Here is a 13,974-nt window from a genome sequence, read left to right as displayed (position 1 = left end):
TCCTTCTTGCCAGCTACTCTGACAGAGGGGAAGGAGGATGGGTATTGGAATGGACATGAACAACACATCTCGAAGAACAACAGTTATGAGAAAGTGAGTAACCATTTTTTCTTCTTCGAGTGATTGTTCATGTCCATTCCAAGCAGGTGACTCACAAACCAAAGCTCAGGAGCTGGGGTCGGAGTCATGTACAGATTGAAGCACCGCCCAAAGGCCGCATCGTCTCTGGCCTGTTGTGTAATTGCATAGTGCATCGTAAACGTATGTATCGAGGCCCACGTAGCTGCCCTGCAAATTTCCTGAGTGGGGACTTGAACCAGGAACGCCGCCGAGAAGGCCTGTGCCCTTGTGGAGTGGGCAGTAATCGTCGGGGCGGGCACCTTCGCCAGGCCATAACACTCCCTAATGCAAGATGTGATCCATGACGAGATACGCTGAGAGGACACAGGGAGACCTTTCATTCTGTCCGCCACAGCCACAAAAAGTTGGACAGACTTCCGAAACGGCTTAGTTCTTTCTATGTAGAAGGCTAAGGCTCTACGTACGTCCAGTGAGTGCAGCCTGCGCTCCCTATCGGAGGAGTGTGGCTTGGGTAAAACACTGGGAGGAAAATGTCCTGGGCCATGTGAAACTGGGAAACAACCTTAGGGAGGAAAGCAGGGTGAGGGCTAAGTTGGACCTTGTCCTTATGAAAAACTGTGTAAGGGGGCTCAGACGTGAGGGCCCTGAGCTCCGAAACCCTCTGAGCCGAGGTAATTGCTACGAGGAAGGCAACCTTGAACGAGAGATACAACAAAGAGCAGGTGGCCAGTGGTTCAAATGAGGGGCTTGTAAGTCTGGACAGGACTAGATTGAGGTCCCAGGCTGGGACAGGCTGACAAGTGTGTGGGAAGAGCCTGTCCAAACCCTTGAGGAAGGGACTGACTATAGGGTTTGCAAAATCGAGAACCCATCTGAGCTCGGATGGAAGGCGGAGATGGCGGCTAAATGGACCCTTATTGATGACAGGGACAGATCTTGATGTTTTAGGTGCAGGAGGTAGTCCAGTATGAATGGTATGGGGGCGAGAAGAGGCGACTGATGGCGTTGCTCCACCCAGATGGAGAATCGTTTCCACTTGGCAAGGTACGTTGCCCTGGTGGAAGGCTTTCTACTACCCAGGAGGACTTGCTTGACCTGGTCCAAACATGACAGCTCCACGGCGCTTAGCCATGCAGCATCCAGGCTGTGAGGTGAAGGGACTCCAGATTTGGGTGCCGGAGTCTGCCTAAAGTGAGTGGAGCCACTACTGACATTTCTAGGAGCGAGATGAACCAGTGTTGGCGCGGCCACGCCGGCGCTATGAGTATAACTCGAGCCCGGTCCCTGCAGATCTTGAGGAGCACCCTGTGGATCAGCAGGATAGGTAGAAAAGCATAGAGCAGGTGGCCCGCCCAAGAGAGAAGGAAGGCATCCCCGATGGACCCCGGGCTGTGACTCCTGAGGGAGCAGAATGCCTGACACTTCTTGTTGCCACGAGTGGCGAAAAGGTCTATCTGGGGAGAGCCCCAGAACCGGAAGATTGAGTTCACCACATCTGGACGAAGGGACCATTAGTGGCCCTGGAATGTCTGGCTGAGGCTGTCCGCCAGCGCGTTCTGAACCCTTGGGAGGTATGACACCTGAAGGTGGATCGAGTGTTCTACGCAGAAGTCCCACAGTGCGAGGGCTTCGCGGCACAGGGGAGAGGAGTGTGCACCCCCTATTTGTTGCTATAGAACATCGCCGAGGTGTTGTCTGTGAGGACTGAGACACACCTGCCCGTTATGTGGGCCTTGAAAGCGTAGCATGCCAGATGCATCGCTCTCAGCTCTTTGACATTGATGTGTAGAGCGAAGTCCGTCTGAGACCAGAGGCCTTGAGTCCTGAGGTCCCCTAGGTGAGCTCCCCAGCCCAGATCTGAGGCGTCTGTCACCAAAGAGAGCGAGAGGGCTGAGGGATGGCAAAGGGCACTCCCACGCAAACTACTCGCGGGTCGAACCACCACAGAAGGGAGTCCAACACAGGGCGGGGCAGGGTTACAATGCAGTCCAGAGCATCTCGAGCTGACCGATACACCGACGCTAGCCAAGACTGGAGTGAACGTAGTCTGAGCCTGGCGTGCTGCACTACGTAGGTGCACGCAGACATGTGCCCCAGTAGTCTTAGGCAGTTCCTTGCTGAGGTGGTGGGGAACTGTCTGAGGCCCTGTATGATATCCCGAAATGAGCAAAACCTGGCTTCTGGGAGGTACGCTCGGGTAGAGTCCAGGACCGTGCCTATGAACTCTATCCTCTGCACCGGGGACAGGGTAGATTTCTCCTCATTTAGGAGAAGACCCAGTTCGAGGAAGGTCCTTCTTATAAATTCTACCTGAGCCTCCACCTGGGCTCTTGAGCGTCCCTTGATTAGCCAGTCGTCGAGATAGGGAAAAATTTGTATCTGGCGTTTGCGCAGGAATGCCGCAACAACTGCCATGCATTTCGTGAATACTCGGGGGGCGGTCGACAGTCCAAATGGGAGGACAGCAAACTGATAGTGGCCTCTGCTAACCACGAATCTGAGGCAGCGTCTGTGATGTGGGACTATTGTGATATGAAAATACGCATCCTTCACGTCAAGGGCGGCGTACCAGTCTCCTGGATCCAGTGAGGGGATAATGGAGGTTAGTGAGACCATGCGAAACTTGAGTTTCTTTACATGCTTGTTGAGCTGTCGCAGGTCCAGGATGGGTCTGAGGCCCCGCCTTGGCCTTCAGTATTAGGAAATACCAGGAGTAGAAACCCTTGCCCCTTAGCTCCTGAGGAACCTCCTCCACTGCCCCTACCGAGAGGAGGGACTGCACTTCTTGAATTAGAAGTTGCTCATGAGAGGGGTCCCTGAAAGGGGACGGGGAAGGGGGTAGGTGAGGTGGGGGGGTATAGAATTGGATGGAGGACCCAGCAGTCTGAAGTAATTTGGGACCAGGCACGGTAGGTAGAAAGGGGATAGACAGGATGAGAAGGTAAGATGGGAAGGATCGGGGGAGGGATAGCTCAGTGGTTTGAGCATTGGCCTGCTAATCCCAGGGTTGTGAGTTCAATCCTTGAGGGGGCCATTTAGGGATCTGGGGCAAAAATCTGTCTGGGGATTGGTCCTGCTTTGAGCAGGGGGTTGGACTAGATGACCTCCTTAGGTCCCTTCCAACCTTGAGATTCTATGATCCAGAGATCGTACTGGAAAGCCGTCCTCGACCGCACCCTCAAAAGGGTGGTCTAGGCCCAGGTGGGGGTTTTGGCTGGCCAGAGTTTTGCCCAGAGGAGGAAGGTTGTCTCCTCCTAGTACTCCTGTTGCGCCAATGCGGAACATCCTGGTGGTTTTGTGGTTGATAAGGCTGAGGGGCAGGCTGAGGCCTAAAATGCCGGCGCTGAGTAGCCAGCGTGTGAAGTCCCAGCGATTGAAAGGTAGCTCTCGAGTCCTTCAAACTATGAAGTCTCTTATCTGTCTTTTCAGAGAAAAGAGCTGATCCTTCTAAAGGAAGGTCCTGGATGGTCTGTTGGATCTCGTGTGGTAGTCCAGAGACCTGCAGCCAGAAGCCTTGTCTCATCACTACCCCTGTGGCCATCATGCGGGAGGCTGCATCCGCCGCATCCAGAGCCGCTTGTAGCGATGCTCTGGAGACCAGTTTCCCCTCCTCCACGAGTGTGGAGAACTCCACCCGAGTTTCCTGGGGAAGGAGCTCCGCAAACTTAGCCATAGACAAGCAGGTGTTATGCCCGTAGCAGCTTACTATAGCCTGCTGGTTGGCTATCCGGAGCTGCAGGCCCCCAGTCAAATAGACCTTTCGGCCAAATAGGTCCAGTTTCTTGGTGTCCCTGTTTTTTGGGGTGGAGCCCTGAAAACCTTGGCGTTCTCTCTGATTGGCCGCATCGACCACCAAAGAGTCCGGGGGAGGGTGGGTATAATGATGTTCGTAACCCTTAGAGGGAACGAAGTAGTGGCGCTCGGTTTTCTTGGCGTAGGCGCAGTTTTCTTGGGGTTTGCCACAGATTCTTAGATGTGTCAGTTATAGTTTTAATCAGTGGCAACGCAACCCTGGATGGGCCGGAGGGGGCCAGGATATCAACGACAGGGTCTACATCCTCCTCCACCTCCTCTGCCTGTATCCTCAGGCTTTGGGCGGCCCACATCAGGAGCTGTTGAAGAACACGGTTGTCCTCCAGAGATGTCAATGTAGATGTCCCTGCAACCGCTTCATCAGGCGAGGAAGAGGATGAGAGAACAGGTAGCGGGCTCTGTTCGCTATCCTCGGCACCCCTGGGGTCCCTCGGCACCCAGTGTTCAATCCGTGGGGCCGGAGCTGATGGAGAGTTCGGCATCGCTGTTGGTGCTGGGGCCGACAAGTCCGGCAGTACTGAGGTTGACAGTGTCGGCTGGGTTCGAACTGGAGCCTCCAGCGGTGCCGTTGTCTGGAGAAACGGTGCCGGAACTGTCTGAGCCAGCGGTGCTGCTCCTCCAAACGGCGGTGCCGGCGCTGACTGTGGGACGAAGGATGCCAACAACACCGATGCAGTTCTGGACCGCGGACAATGGACTTGGCCCTGGCTCTGATAGTAAGCCCAGGGTGTCCAAAAGGGCTATTGGGCAGGAGGATGCCATTGTTATTGCCACGGTGCTGGGTATGATTGGTAACGACCTGGACCTCCTGCTCCGCGGCCTGATGGAGCGATTAGAGTCTGCCTCCGACTCCGAGGTCTCCGAGTTGGGGCACCGATCGTTGGCGACTAGGCGATAGGGGGCGCGCGGTTGCCGGCGATTTATCCGTCATTTGCGGGGAGGACGGCACTGGGAGGCACATCAAGTCCAAGGCTGCCTCGAACGCCTCCTGTGTCGATGGTGGCTGTATGTCCCCTTGGTCCGGTGACCGGGGGGTGGGGAGGGGTTTGGTTTGGACTCGACTGGACCCCGGCCGGGGCAGGAGTCAACGAAACACTGGGCGGGAGCAAGGAGGAGCGGTCTGTCCCAATCTGCTTGTGGATGCCACCGATTCTTTACGTTTCGGGAGGGGTGAGCGGCACATCACTGGCCTCTTCTTTTTTACTGGCACCAGAGATGGTGAGCGGTGCCGTATTGAGGCAGACCCGTGGCGGTGCGGTGGGCTTTAGAGTCTTTAGCCGGGCCCATTTTGTGCGCCGTTGGTGCCGGAGCGCTGCGCACCGAGGAGGAGGTGCTCGGTGCCGGATCAGTGGGTCCTGGGTTGGACTGTGGCCGCAACGCCGCCTCCATTAGCAGGAGTTTTAGTCTCTGCTCTCAGTCTTTAAGCGTTCTGGGGCGGAAACCCTTGCAAATGCGGCACTTCTCCTTCTGGTGACTCTCACCAAGGCACCGCAGGCAGGAAGAGTGAGGATCACTCTTGGGCATAAACTTGCCACAGGCCTCGCAGAGCTTAAACCCCGGAGACCTGGGCATACCCGAGGAGGGGGAATGAAACGTCCTAACAACCAACTAACTATAACTATAGGGAAACAACTATTAACAAACTGAGAACTATATACAACTAAGATCTATCAGACACTGCTAAGGCGCTTGCTGCGAGAGCGAGAAAAGTTCCAGCTAGCCGTCACTGGCGCTAAGAAGGAACTGAGGGGGTGGAGGGTCGGCGGGGCCCTATATTGGGTGCCAGGAAGGCGCCATTCCAGGGGGCGCCCAGGCCGACCCTACGGACGCTGCTAGGGGAAAACCTTCCGGCTGGCGTGCACGTGGCGCGCACACACCTGCTTGGAATGGACATGAACAATCACTTGAAGAAGAATAGCTTTTAAGCAACGAATAACAATTGTTTTAACTCCTAAATCCCAAAGGTTTTTTTGTTTACCAGAAGCTAGTGGGCAAAAAAATGTGCCAAATATGTTTAGTACGAACAGACTTTTATAAGTTGTACAGCACTGTGCATATTTTCCAATAATTAAGGTTTGTGAACAAAGTTTTGAGTTCATTCATAATTCATTCTTAAGCAAATGTGTCCTTTCAGTTCAACTTATCCAAACTAGAAATTTGCTGTCTGGCCCCATATCTTTCTATTGTCCAGCCAGTTCCCCTATGCTTGAATAACAGAGTCTTCTGTCCTGTTTTTCTGTCTATTTGCAGCAGGTGTTAGAGCCTTCTCTCCTACTGTTGATATCTATCATCTGGAACAGCCTCATTGCACCTAATTGACTGATTTTTAAAATCCAATTTTGAGACCCATCTCTTCTTTGTTCTGATTCCTCACCACCTTTAACTTAAAAATATTTTGAATACTATGCCGAGTCTTCCTCTGTCCCCCATTCACAAATGTTCTCCATAAATCTGACATTTGCTCCTTCATAACCTAGATCACATCACAGTCACAGACGTTAATGCCTATACAATATTTTATCTGTTTGCTTGTTTGCATTTACAAATTGGACTAACTGTAATGTGATATTTTTATAACAAAGATGCTATACAAAACCAAAGTTGCACCCTATTTTCAACATTCTGAAAAAAAGATGTGGTGTGCAGAGATGATCCATGTTGATGAACTAGAGTGATTCATACTAAATGAGGATATTGATATAATAGGCATCCCAGAAACTTGGTGGAATGAGAATCATAGAATCATAGAATATCAGTGTTGGAAGGGACCTCAGGAGGTCATCTAGTCCAACCCCCTGCTCAAAGCAGGACCAATCCCCAGACAGATTTTTTTGCCCCAGATCCCTAAGTGGCCTCCTCAAGGATTGAACTCACAACCCTGGATAATCAATGGGACACAGTAATACCAGGGTACAAAATATATTGAAAGGTCAGAACAGGCTGTGCTGGTGGGGGAGTGGCACTATATGTGAAAGAAAGCGTAGAATCAAATAAAGTAAAAACCTTAAATGAAACAAACTGTACCATAGAATGTACGATAGAATCTATATAGATAGTAATTCCATGCTCGAATAATAAGAATACAGCAGTAGGGATATACTACCAACCGCCTGACCAAGATGGTGACAGTGACTGTGAAATGTTCAGGGAGATTAGAGAGGCTATAAAAATAAAAAGCTCAGTAATAATGGGGGATTTCACCTATCCCCATATTGACTGGGTACATGTCACCTCAGGACAGGATGCAGAGATGAAGTTTCTTGACACCTTAAATGACTGCTTCTTTGAGCAGCTAGTCCTGGAACCCACAAGAGGAGAGCCAATTCTTGATTTAGTCCTAAGTGGAGCACAGGATCTGGTCCAAGAGGTGTATATAGCTGGACTGCTTGGTAATAATGACCATAATATAATTAAATGTAATATCCCTGTGGCGGTAAAGTTAGTTAAACAGAAATTAAAAGGTACAGTGCCAAAAGTGAAATCCCTGCAAGCTGCATGAAAACTTTTTAAAAACACCATAATAGAGGCTCAACTTAAATGTATACCCCAAATTAAAAAACATAGTAAGAGAACCAGAAAAGTGCCACTGTGACTAAACAACAAAGTAAAAGAAGCAGTGAAAGGCAAAAAAGCATCCATTAAAAAGTGGAAGTTAAATCCTAGTGAGGAAAATAGGAAGGAGCATAAACTCTGGCAAGTGAAGTGTAAAAATATAATTAGGAAGACCAAAAAAGAATTTGAAGAACAGCTAGCCAAAAACTCAAAGTAATAGCAACAAATTTTTTAAGTACATCAGAAGCAGGAAGCCTGCTAAACAATCAGTGGGGCCACCGGACGATCGAGATGCTGAAGGAGCACTCAAGGATGATAAGGCCATTGCTGAGAAACTAAATGAATTCTTGGCATCGGTCTTCACAGCTGAGGATTCCCAAACTTAAGCCATTCTTTTTAGGTGACAAATCTGAGGAACTGTCCCAGATTGAGGTGTCATTAGAGGAGGTTTTGGAACAAATTGATAAATTAAACAGTAATAAGTCACCAGGACCAGATGGTATTCACCCAAGAGTTCTGAAGAAACTCAAATGTGAAATTGCAGAACTACTAACTGTAGTTTGTAACCTATCATTTAAATCAGCTTCTGTACCAAATGACTGGAGGATAGCGAATGTGATGCCAACTTTTAAAAAGGGCTCCAGAGGTGATCTTGGCAATTACAGGCCAGTAAGCCTGACTTCAGTACCAGGCAAATTGATTGAATCTATAGTAAAGGACAGAATTGTCAGACACATAGGGGAACATAATTGTTGGGGAAGAGTCAACAGGGTTTTTGTAAAGGGAAATCATGCCTCACCAATCTACTAGAATTCTTTGAGAGGGTCTTCAAGCATTTGGCCAATGGGCATCCAGTGGATATAGTGTACTTAGATTTTCAGAAAGCCTTTGACAAGGTCCCTTACCAAAAGCTCTTAAGCAAAGTAAGCTATCAGGGGATAAGAGGGAAGGTCCTCTCATGGATTGGCAACTGGTTAAAAGATAGGAAACAAAGGGTAGGAATAAATGGTCAGTTTTCAGAATGGAGAGAGGTAAATAATAGTGTCCCCTAGCGGTCTGTACTGGGACCAGTACTATTCAACATATTCTAAATGCTCTGGAAAAGGGGTAAACAGTGAGGTGACAAAATTTACATATCATATAAAACTACTGAAGATAGTTAAGTCCAAAGCAGACTGCAAAGAGCTACAAAGGGATCTCACCAAACTGGGTGACTGGGCAACAAAATGGCAGATGAAATTTAATGTTGATAAATGCAAAGTAATGCATATTGTAGTTCTCTGAAAACATCCACTCTGTGTGCAACGGCCATCAAAAAAGCTAACAGAATATTGGGAAGGAAGAAAGAAGAGCAGCAAAATAGACCTTGAACTTCAGAAAAGCAGACTTTGACTCCGTCAGGGAACTGATGGGCAGGATCCCCTGGAAGGCTAATATGAGGGGGAAAGGAGTCCAGAAGAGCTGGCTTTATTTTAAAGACGGCCTATTGAGAGCGCAGGATCAAACCACCCTGAGGTGCAGAAAGAATAGCAAAGATGGCAGGCGACCAGCTTGGCTTAACAGAGTGATCTTAGGCTAGGTCTACACTACAGCCGGGGGTCGACCTAAGATACGCAACTTCAGCTACGTGAATAGCGTAGCTGAAGTGGCGTATTTTAGGTCGACTTACCTGGCTGTGAGGACGGCGGCAAGTCGACCGCTGCCGCGCCGCCGTCGACTCCGCTACCGCCTCTTGCCGCGGTGGATTTCCGGAGTCGACGGTAGAGCCATCAGGGATCGATTTTATCGCAATTTCATTAGACGCGGTAAGTCGATCCCCGATAGACCGATTGCTACCCGCCGGATCGGCGGGTAGTGAAGACGTGCCCTAAAACACAAAAGGGAAGCTTACAAGAAATGGCAACTTGGACAGATGACTAGGAAGAAGTATAAAAATATTGCTCGAGCATGCCGGGGTGTAATCACAATTGGAGTTGCAGCTAGCAAGGGATGTGAAGGGTAACAAGAAGGGTTTCTACAGGTATGTTAGCAACAAGAAGAAGGTCAGGGAAAATGTGGGACCCTTACTGAATGGGGGAAGCAACCTAGTGACAGATGATGTGGAAAAAGCTGAAGTACTCAATGCTTTTTTTGCCTCCATCTTCACAGACAAGGTCAGCTCCCAGACTGCTGCACTGGGCAGCACAGTATGGGGAGGAGGTGAGCAGCCTCCTGGTTAAGGCAGGGGTGGGCAAACTACGGGCCGCGGGCCACATCCAGACCATCGGACCTTTTAATCTGGCTCTCAGCTCCCGTCAGGGAGCGAGGTCAGGGGCTTGCCCAACTCTGGCACTCTAGCGCAGCTTCCGGGAAGCAGCCGGCGTGACCTCCCTCCGGCTCCTACATAGTACGTGGAAGAACGGCCAGGGAGCTCTGCGTGCTGCCCCATCCGCAGGCGCCGCCCCCACAGCTCCCATTGGCCGTGGTTCCCAGCCAATGGGAGCTGTGGGAGCAGCCCCTGCAGACAAGGCAATGCGTAGAGCCGCTGGGCTGCGCCTCCGCATAGGAGCCGGACGGGGGACACGCTTCCAAGAGCTGCTTGAGGTAAGCGCCGGCTGGAGCCTGCACCCGAGGCCCCCCTGCGCCCCAATCCTCTGCCCTGATCCCCCTCCCGCCCTCTGAACCCCTTGGTCCCAGCCCGGAGCACCCTCTTGCACCTCAAACACCTCATCCCCAGCCCCACCCCAGAGCCCGCACCCCCAGTTGGAGCCTTCACACCCCCCACCACGTATCCCAACCCCCTGCCCCAGCCCTGATACCTCTCCCACCCTCCGAACCCCTCAGTCCCAGCCTGGAACACCCTCCTACGCACCAAACCCCTCATCCCCAGCCCCACCCCAGAGCCCGCACCTCCAGCTGGAGCCCTCACCCCCCCTCCCCGTACCCTAGTCCTCTGCCCCAGCACTGATCCCCCACCCACCCTCTGAACCCCTCGGTCCCAGCCTGGAGCATCCTCCTTCACCCCAACGCCCTCATCCCCAGCCCCACCCCATAGCCCGCACCCCCAGCCGGAGCCTTCCCCCCTCCCACACCACTCCCCCAATGTTGTAAGAATTCATGGCCCGCCATACAATTTCCATACCCCGATCTTTGAAAACTCGTGGCAATCGGGGGAGATCCTGGATGATTGGAAAAAGGCAAATATAGTGCCCATCTTTAAAAAAGGGAAGAATAATAATCTGGGGAACTACAGACCGGTCAGCCTCACCTCACTCCCTGGAAAAATCCTGGAGCAGGTCCTCAAGGAATCCATTTCAAAGCACTTGGAGGAGAGGAAGGTGATCAGGAACAGTCAACATGGATTCACCAAGAGCAAGTCATGCCTGACCAACCTGATTGCCTTCTATGATGAGATAACGGGCTCTGTGAATATGGGTAAAACGGTGGACGTGATATACCTTGACTTTAGCAAAGCTTTTGATTCCGTCTCCCACAGTATTCTTGCCAGCAAGTTAAAGAAGTATGGATTTGGATGAATGGACTATAAGGTGGATAGAAAGCTGGCTAGATTGTCAGGCTCAACGGGTAGTGATCAATGGCTCGATGTCTAGTTGGCAGCTGGTATCGAGTGGAGTGCCCCAGGGGTTGGTCCTGGGTCTGGTTTTGTTCAACATCTTCATTAATGATCTGGATGATGGGATAGATTGCACCCTCACCAAGTTTGCGGATGACACTAAGCTGGGGGGAGAGGTAGATATGCTGGAGGGTAGGGATAGGGTCCAGAGTGACCCAGACAAACTGGAGGATTGGGCTAAAAGAAATCTGATGAGGTTCAACAAGGACAAGTTCAAAGTCCTGCACTTAGAATGGAAGAATCCCATGCACTGCTGCAGGTTGGGGACCAACTGGCTAAGTGGCAGTCCTGCAGAAAAGGACCTGGGGATTACAGTGGATGAGAAGCCGGATCTGAGTCAACACAGTACTGTAGGTGGGGGGGGAACAGGGGAGCGGCCGCTCCCGCACCGAGCACAAGTGGCGCCTTTTTAATTTTACTCACCCGGGAGCGGGGGGGAAAAAAGGCGCCACCCGCTGCGGCGCTTTTACTGACGGGGCGGCGCTCCGGGACCTTCACTTGCTTCGGGTGTCTTCGGTGGCACTGAAGCTTCATCGCCGAAATGCCGCCGAAGACCCGCGGAGCGAGTGAAGGTCCCGCCGCCGAGGTGACGCCAAAGACCTGGAGCACTGCCCCGTCAGTAAAAGCGCCGCAGCGGGTGGCGCCTTTTTTCCCCCCACTCCCCCTCTTCCCTCCACCTGGCTACGCCACTGAGTCAACAGTGTGCCCTTGTTGCCAAGACGGCTAACAGCATATTGGGCTGCATTAGTAGGAGCATTGCCAGAAGATCAAGGGAAGTGATTATTCCCCTCAATTCGGCACTGGTGAGGCCACATCTGGAGTATTGCGTCCAGTTTTGGGCCCCCCACTACAGAAAGGAGGTGGACAAATTGGAAAGAGTCCAGCGGAGGGCAACAAAAATGATTAGGGGGTTGGAGCACATGACTTATGAGGAGAGGCTGAGGGAACTGTGCTTATTTAGTCTGCAGAAGAGAAGAGTGAGGGGGGATTTGATAGCTGCTTTCAACTACCTGAAGGGGGTTCCAAAGAGGATGGAGCTCGGCTGTTCTCAGGGGTGGCAGATGACAGAACAAGGAGCAATGGTCTCAAGTTGCAGTGGGGGAGGTCTAGGTTGGATATTAGGAAAAACTATTTCACTAGGAGGGTGGTGAAGCACTGGAATGGGTTACCTATGGAGGTGGCAGAACCTCCATCCTTAGAGGTTTTTAAGGCCCGGCTTGACAAAGCCCTGGCTGGGATGATTTAGTTGGTGTTGGTCCTGCTTTGAGCAGGGGGTTGGACTAGATGACCTCCTGAGGTCTCTTCCAACCCTAATCTTCTATGATTGTATGAATCATTAAGAAAGGGATAGATAATAAGACAGAAAATATCATATTGCCTCTATATGAATCCATGGTACACCCACATCCTGAATACTGCATGCAGATGTGGTTGCCCCATCTCAAAAAGATATATTGAAATTGGAAAAGGTTCAGAAAAGGGAAACAAAAATGATTAGAGGTATGGAACAGTTCCATATGAGGAGAGATTAATAAGATTGGGACTTTTCAGCTTGGAAAAGAGACGACTAAGGGGAGATATGATAGAAGTCTATAAAATCATGACTGGTGTGGAGAAATAAATATGGAAGTGTTATTTACTCCTTCTCATAACACGAGAACTAGGGGTCACCAAATGTAATTAATATGCAGCAGATTTAAAACAAACAAAAGGAAGTATTTCTTCACACAACGCACAGTCAACCTGTGGAACTTCTTGCCAGAGGATGTTGTGAAGGCCAAGACTATAACAGGGTTCAAAAAAGAACTAGATAAATTCATGGAGGATAGGTCCATCAGTGGCTATTAGCCAGGATGGGCAGGGATGGTGTCCCTAACCTCTGTTTGCCAGAAGCTGGGAATGGGTGACAGGGATGGATCACTTGATGATTACCTGTTCTGTTCATCCCCTCTGGGGCACCTGGCACTGGCCACTAATGGAAGACAGGATACTGGACCTTTTTAGCATTATACAAATTAAAAATGTTCCATAAATGATTCAACTGAATTAGCATCTACTGCTTATATACTGGATATGCTTTGAGTCTATTTTACTGCTACCTTTTCTCTGAGCTGTTTGCCAGAAACTAAATGAGGTAATTTCAATCGAAGGACAATTTTTCTTTCTGTTGGTTAGTGGTGAATATAATGATGCCCCTCTATGGAAAGAAAATTGCTACTATTACATAAATATTGTTCTCTGAGTTCATAAAGTAAATCCTGCATAAAAATAATGACAAATATGATCTGTTTCAACAAGAAATGATTGTTTGAAAATACCCAGATATCACAGAAGTTAAAAGTATGCACAATTCTGGTCAATTTACATTGCTAATGCCGGTGGCCAATGAGGATAAAGACAAGCATTGTAATCTCTTGTTCAAATGACCATAACTTTATCAGAGTAGTCTTTATGAGCCAAAATGCCTATGACTTTTACTTCTTCTTCAAAATCCCAAAGGTTTTTTGGATCTGCCTGTAATAACTGTTCTCCGACAGCAATGGTAATTTCTCCAGGTGGCTGTCTTAATACAACAGTGACAGATTTACAAGGAAACAGGAAGGGTAGATTATTTCTCAGCAACAGTAGCTACTCCCTTCCATACAGCCCATTCTCAATGGAGTCTGTCTTTCCATACAGCTTTTAAAATTAAAGTTAACACACTACCTCTGCTTTTAAGTTGTCATTGCCTAACAAATGGCAACTTTTTCCCCATATTCTTTTACACCTGAGTTTAAGGTGCAAGGTCTGAAACCTTGAGTGCTGCTTTGGACACTTCAGCTGTAGAAGCTGGGATCACATGAATACAAGCCCCATCCCCCTTAAAGCAGAGTGGATAAAAATCATTATTTTAAAAAAATATCAAAAACATCAAT

The 13,974-nt window shown here is 49.8% G+C and overlaps 1 protein-coding gene across 2 annotated transcripts in view; it reads right to left on the bottom strand.

Moving 5' to 3' along the window:
* NGLY1 (N-glycanase 1) overlaps window positions 1-13,974 on the bottom strand; it is a 58,956-nt gene that overhangs the window by 16,572 nt on the left and 28,410 nt on the right. The window lies entirely within an intron of this gene.

Source organism: Terrapene carolina, unplaced genomic scaffold, assembly GCF_002925995.2.
Source record: "Terrapene carolina triunguis isolate 2854851 unplaced genomic scaffold, T_m_triunguis-2.0 Scaffold84, whole genome shotgun sequence".
Taxonomy (NCBI): Eukaryota; Metazoa; Chordata; order Testudines; family Emydidae; genus Terrapene; species Terrapene triunguis.
The sequence above is the reverse complement of the archived record's forward strand: the minus strand, read 5'-3'. Positions and strand labels throughout refer to the sequence as shown.